Source organism: Homalodisca vitripennis, unplaced genomic scaffold, assembly GCF_021130785.1.
Source record: "Homalodisca vitripennis isolate AUS2020 unplaced genomic scaffold, UT_GWSS_2.1 ScUCBcl_4674;HRSCAF=11000, whole genome shotgun sequence".
NCBI classification, from domain to species: Eukaryota; Metazoa; Arthropoda; class Insecta; order Hemiptera; family Cicadellidae; genus Homalodisca; species Homalodisca vitripennis.
Genome location: NW_025780780.1, coordinates 10840 through 18259, shown reverse-complemented (window position 1 = coordinate 18259; position 7420 = coordinate 10840). Strand labels below are relative to the sequence as shown.

The 7420-nt window shown below is 32.2% G+C and overlaps 1 pseudogene; it reads left to right on the top strand.

Moving 5' to 3' along the window:
• Positions 1 to 746: 746 nt before the first annotated feature.
• Positions 747 to 6465, top strand: LOC124373025 (annotated as a pseudogene).
• Positions 6466 to 7420: the final 955 nt, after the last annotated feature.

Genomic DNA, 7420 nt, shown 5'->3' with positions numbered 1-7420 from the left:
TTTCTGTATAAAGCTTGATCAAACATTTCATGAGAAACTTACATTGACATACTTCGAACAAGGAAACTATATAAACCCAGGAATTTGAGCATCCAAGTCAACAACTATTGTACAGGTTGTGTTGATACTGAACTAGAAAACTTATACAGGTTAAACTCCGCAATGTTTATAATTTGGTTATTGAAATGGAGATAAATTATTTATTGAGATAAAAGGTTTTTTGAGATGTAGAATTTCGTTTAATGCCGTTTAGCTCATTAAAATCTATTTTCACCTCAATTTTTAACAATAATACATTATTAGTAACACTGACTAGTTATTATATACGTTACATATTTTACAAATAAATAAAAAGCGACTTATTATATAGTATACTATTTCTACTTTATAAAAATGTTATGTTATGTTATACTTTGGTACATAACAGCTATGACATGACGTATAAGGCTACATGACACATATATGTTTTTTTTTCGCTACCGTCGGAACACGAACACGCGATATTTGTTATTTTATTTTTAATAATACTTCATTCTTGTTGAGTTGATTCCATTGGCCATTTCAAGGATAAAAACAATTGTAATGATTTAGGATTACTCATGAAAATGATAACTCTATGAATCACTGTGATGTACGAGACAGATCCCAGGCTAGTTTTGCGTTATTAATCACATTCTCATTTATAGGTTAGTTAAAAAGCGGTTTGAAATTTATCTGTCTATCTGCTTCCATACTAATAATAATGATTTCTGTCTCTGAAGAAAAAAATAAAAGCTATAGGCGGTGTTTTAAATGATCAAACAAGACCGTTAAAGGAAAGATTTAGAGCTTTGTTTACATTGAAGAATATTGGTGGAAAAACGTCTATTGACTGCATAAACGAGTGTTTTAGTGATCCTTCTGCTCTTTTAAAACATGAATTGGCATATTGTTTGGGTCAAATGCAAGATGCACATGCATTACCTATTCTTGTCAGTGTTTTGAATAATAAGTTGCAAGAGGATATTGTGAGGCATGAAGCAGGTAGGCCTAGGCCTTAGTTAAGCACGGGGTTTGGGGTAGGGTATGATAAGCGGACCCGGTTTTTTATATCAAAGAATATAGTCATCGATACCTAATATTCGCATCTCAAATCCTAGACTAGCCTATCAATAAATATAAAAGTACCTATAGTCCTCAATAACAATCATATGTTTTAAATTAAAATATGAATTTAATAGTTACGGTGATCAAAACAAATTATAACCAAAATTAGGAAAAACTGAAGACGACCATATTTACTCCTCTCACAGTTACAGTTGTTTCTTTCCCACAAATTTCACTTAATGGGTTTTTTCGGTACGAGTCCAACATGTTGATGCCACAAAAAAGCAACGTCGTGTAGTTTTGTAAAATTGACTGCCATTTTTAATAATCAGAATTACTTATGTAAAATTGAAGTATCCTATGTGTATTATTTTAGAGTGTTTACAGCTGTTAATATAGATTATTATATAGGATATTATAAGATTAAACGTCGACCTGGAAAATCACGAAATAAAATTCTTCGATATAAACCGCTTATTGTACCCTACCCGGTTTTTATATTGATTGATTAGTGTAATACTTGATACTTGATATTCATATATCGAATAAGTTACGAGTCTATTAATTATATAAAACATAACTTATCTATAGTCATAAGAACAATCATATTTGAATTTAAAATAATTAATATAATATGAATAGTGGCAATATCATAAATAATAAAGGAGCTACAACGATCAAACAAACAATTAGAACTGGAAATAGGAAAAACTCATAAATTATAATGAAATAACAACATAATAAACATTTATAACTCAAAATACGAAATATATGTAACTTTGTTTTCTCATGGGTAGCAATGATTAAAAACAAGAAGTTGTTGTAATCTAGACAACGTGTAAAGCATCCTCTCTAGAAAACCGTACTTCTCTTCTAGGTATAAATACTCACATAGATGATCTGCAAGCAGATCAGCTGATATGCCACTTTTAAACTTTGTTTCACGATCCAACTCTTTGGATGCTGGTCAAGTGACCATGGCTTTTGTCTGACCCATGATTGCCAGTGCTGAATAGGCTGTGACTACTAGTCCTCCCAAAACAGTAAATGTGAAATTAACAACAGGGGTCGCAAATTATTAATTTAGACCTGAGAAGAAGACTGATAGACTAATAAAATTATATACTGGTTTATTTTAAATTTTCACTTTAGTCAGCAGTGCAAATATTGGGTACTACTACCCATCTACTGTTTATTATTAGGCTATATATAAGTATGTATTATAAATATAAAAAGTTAAAGTCGACATTTATGAGTGCTCACGTTATCTGAGCTTGAATTAGGGTATTATCTCGAGATGTTCTTCTTTTTTCACCAGAAGAGTGGGATGGAGCTGAAGTACTGATGGCCAGGGGCATTTCCAATCAGAACTTTCCCGACCCCAGATCACGCTCTAAATCGTCAACATGATCAGTTGTCGGAGAAGTTAGAGTAGGGCTACCATTTGCATATGATGATATTTCAGATTTTTTTTCATTTTTTCAACAGTTGATTCATCTTTGGTGAAGTTGATCATCTTGTTTTCCTCTATGTTTTTTGTTGTCTTGTTTGCAATAACTTTCAGATATTGTGGAATTTTTAGTTCCTTTTCTTTGTGCAACAAATGCGGAAGACATTGTCCTGTAACTGAGGTTACACTGTTATAATGTTGTTTTAGACAGGTTTAATATATTTAGCGGAATATGAAATATTTAGTGAACATTATTGATCAGCCTTTTAGAATTTTATGTTTTACCGATCTCAAGGCATGTTTTTCGTTCGTCGCCACAGTGCAGGGTAGCACCAGAGGTGCTGGTATACCTCGTGTTGATGGCCGGAGGCATTACTGTTAGTCCGTTCAACTATCAGTGCTTTGTACGAGATTGAAAATCTTTCAGAAATTTAAAGCATTTTCTTTTTAAAAAAGCAAATTTTGTGAAGTGCCTGGAGTAAATAATTACCAAAAATATCTTTCTCGATTTAAAAGTAACACACAAGTATTTTAGGTTAACTTTTTTGTCAAAGGGTATTTTTCAAATTAAAAAATTGGTCGTGTGTTTATGGCATAATGTCTTTGGTCATAAGATTTTTATCACAGCATTTGGTCTCATTACAAATAAGTCACAATACCTGATTGTTGCATTGACCATTTAATAATCGTATGCCCACTGTGGATTAGATTTAAAACTTTGCATTCTGCATCGAATTTCTTTTTCTAACTAGCCATTGTCTAATATGGCATTTGACAGTTTGCCCACAAAATACTTTGCATAATGAAGCAAATTAATTTAATGCATGTTCTACAGATATATGTGTTGTCTGCCCAGATGATAAGATGATAGACCTTTTCTATGAAACCTTAGATAATAAAATGTTCTAATAATTAGTTGTAAATTAACATAATATAGTAAATAGTTATTTTTAGATTATTATCAATAAATAGTATGCTAATTCTAACAAAAGTTCTCTGTTTTATATTTTGTTGTGTTGTCTTACAGCATATTTATAAAAAAATTAGTTTTAAAAATATGTTTTATAGATGTCTTAGTGTTAAGGTAAAATCATGCAATTCATTAGCGGCATGGGAAGGGTTATATGTTTGATTTTGTAGTGTCTTTGTTTTGGATATTTTAATACATTTCCTGTAAAAGTAAGCCTATGCTATAATATAATAATTAGTGTAAAGTTTGCTATTGACAATGGATGATTTGAAAAGATAACAGGATTTAAGACATTTTGTGTATTGTAGTTTAAAAATGATGATTGTTGTTTTTTTAACAATCATCATTGTTAAAAAAAGAACACTAACTTATGTTTCAAGAATGGAATCTGTCCTCTTCTTCAGATTAATTATCACTAGTGCAGACTTTCAGGTTTATGCTTGGACTTTTTTGTGATGAAACTTGTCCTGTTTAGAATTTTTTTTGTATGCTTAACCTTGTGTCTTAATTTTTTTTTTAACCTGAATAAGAGGATGGATTCCTATCTCAAATGTAATTTTCTTTGAGCAAAGAGCAGAAATTATATTATCCTGTAAGTGTGAGTAATTTTCCTTTGCAAAACCCCTGCTATCTTAAAATGAAACTCAATTGCATATTTGAAATTTTAATCAAATTAAAGTTGCATTTCTCAAAGTTTGATGTCTTTTATAGAACTAAAGTGATGAGGAAAAATGTTTAAAATACTTTTAAAATATATTACAGGAATATTAATTTGAAAGTGGAATGCTGTACATGTAATTCAGAAACTCGGTTTGTAACTTAACTAAAAAATAAAATGTAATCTTTACAAATTAAACAAATTTTAAATTGTGCTGTCATTTTTTGTTTCTTTATTTTGGTTTTTTCCAACTTATAGATTCAAACTAAATTCAGTTTCCTTGTGTATTTGCAGCTGAGGCTATTGGAGCTATTGGAACCCTGGAGGATGCCAAGCTAAAAGAGCTATTGCTGAAGTATAAGGATGATCCAGTGGTGGAAGTGGCAGAGACTTGTCAGCTGGCTCTGCAGAGGATGGAGTGGTTTGAGTCACACCCAAAAGAGAGAGTGAGTCCGTTCAACTCGGTAGACCCGACGCCTCCCAGCACCACGACCGACGTGGCTCAGCTCCGGCAAGTGTTACTGGATGACAACGAGACTCTGTTTAATCTGGTACCGGAGCGATGTTCGCACTGAGGAATATTAACAACGAGGAGAGCATCTTGGCCTTGTGTGAAGGTGAGGGATTAGCACCATTACGCAATATTCATATGTGAAATTAGTTATTACTCAAAAGTATATGTAACGCTTCATAGCTGAAACCATCCCTTGATTTTATCTATTTGATGTTTAATATAATCAAGTAATCAATATATAAAATAACCTTAGTAATGTATCACAAAAATGAATGCATTGGTGCTGGACCACATCTGGATCACCAGAAATAAAAAAACTTAATGTTTTGATTTAAAAATTTAACTGTCTCCAAGAGTACAATAAACATTAAAATAACTTCATCTACTATCTACAATATTAATGTACTATTCTGAATCAGAAAAACACGACACAATCCAAAATTAAATTTTTTAAAAACCCTGATGACACTACCCTACCCAATGACGTGTCCAAAGACTGTACCGTAAATTGTTCTGCATTGAACTATAAATGGAAGGGTTTGTTTAATCAAACAAATGTTTTTGTTTAAAAACTATGTTACATTTTTAAATACTAAAAAGTATATTTGATTGAGGGGTTCACATACAGTTGTTCTTATAACATATAAACGCATAACACAAAAATTGTCTGGTCTTAGATTAATGTTTATATTGTACATTATTATTTGATATGTAGTTTTAATGTAAAGCTTGATATTCTTTACATTGTTTGTGGTTTTTGTTACTTACCAGTACAATTGGCTGTACAATGTTACTGGCGAATATTGAGAACTGGTCAAAATAGAAACTAAAAAAAAAACACAGGAATAAATATTAAAATAAAATTTCATACATTTGAAACTGCAAAACTATTCAATTTGCTTGTAAAAAATTTTATATGCATGCAATTAAAAAGGGTAGATTTAAACTGTTCCTGTATAGTAAAATGATTATGCATATAATAAGTAGTTTTAATTACTAGGACCAAAGTGATTGTTCTCAGTGCAAAAATTGTGTTTTACTTACAAAGCGAACAGAAGGTCGGAATTACAACTGATAGCCTAAAGACACTTTAACTCTGTGTTGAACAACTGTTGTTATCATACAGGAAACAAATTTTTTTAAATTTATCTTATTTCATCATAATTCAATAGAGTAATACTGTCAAGTTTACATATAAAAAACCGCTATGTGTTTGGATTCACTTCGTCTGAAACAAAAGCAAAGTTTGAGGTCAACACACTGAAAAACTTTTTTCAGATCTTTATAACAATGTAACACCAAACAATCACTTTATGAACCAATTGAGGAATAAAAAAACTGCTGTTATTTGTGCTATATTATAAAAAATCATTTTTATTAGGTTTTAAACTCCGGAGGCAGTCCTGTTCCGTCACGAGGTGGCATTCGTGCTCGGTCAGCTGGCAGAACCTAGGAGTGTTCCAGCATTGACCCGAGGCTCTGGAAGACCTCAGTCAGCATGAGATGGTGAGACATGAATGTGCCGAAGCTCTGGGAGCTGTAGCCTCGGAGGACTGCCTTGGCGTGCTGCGGACGGAAAATACCTCTCAGATGACAAGCGTGTGGTGAGGGAGAGCTGTGAGATAGCACTGGATATGTTGCGAGTATGAGAATAGCCCAGAGTTCCAGTATGCAGACACACTGCTGAAAGTTTAAGAATCTCGATTTGTTATCTTTATATTATATAATATATATATTTGTAAAACAGTATTTGTACAACAATATGTAAATATACATATATTTTAGGATTTGATTTGTTCTTTCTTACTGTAGTTTAAATCCTAATGGATTGGTTCTGGAAGTGGTTTTTTCATTGTGGAATAAATTAAGTTTTACTGTTGCAAGACACTAGTGAAAAAAGCTGTTAGCCATAGTGTTTCTTTTCGTTGAAGGATTCGTAACTAAGAAGAAATAAGAGTAGTAAACCCATCAGAGAGTTTACCAGACTTCAAATTAATCCAAAGTGTGGAATTTAAATGAGTGAAATAACAATTATGACTATGGAAAACTTAATTTTTTTTTTAAGAAAAAGAAGAGGCAAATCCTTTTTTAAGCCTTATTCTTCTTGTCCTTATGGGCCACTGGCCTGTGCGAGGATCTTATCAATCAGAATAAGAAGGAGAGTCAAAACAGTATAAGGTCGATGGTACTGATAACAAATGTAATACACAGACGGGATTTGAATATCCGCTATCTCAAACTGAGACCCAAAAGTCCGTCTTAAGACTGCTCAGCTATTAGCACTCCCAAACACACACACATTATTCTAAAGCACACCAACTCTTCCTCACACATAATGTTCAAGTATCAACGGCCTCTGATATTGGTCTCTACACTTGACTTATGATTTAAAAGGTTTTTAATAATTTTTCAACTGTAGTAAGTAGGCATTTCATTATTACATATATAAAATACATGTTTCTCCGGTGTTCGTGAATAAGAGTTCAGAAGTAAAATAAAACTGCGAGTGGCTCTTATTTCAGCTGTTGCGCATGAAGGAGCTCTTTTGATTGTAATGAATTATATTTGCAATGCCCCAGTTGTTTGTTCTTGTTGCTCATTAATAAACTACAAACATTATAACTCTTCAGAGCAGATCCGATATGAGATCTCCATAAGAGTTATCGCTCAAACAACTCTAACGGAATAACCTTGGACATCTCTGACAAGCCACAACCAATTGAAAAAAAACAGATGTAATGG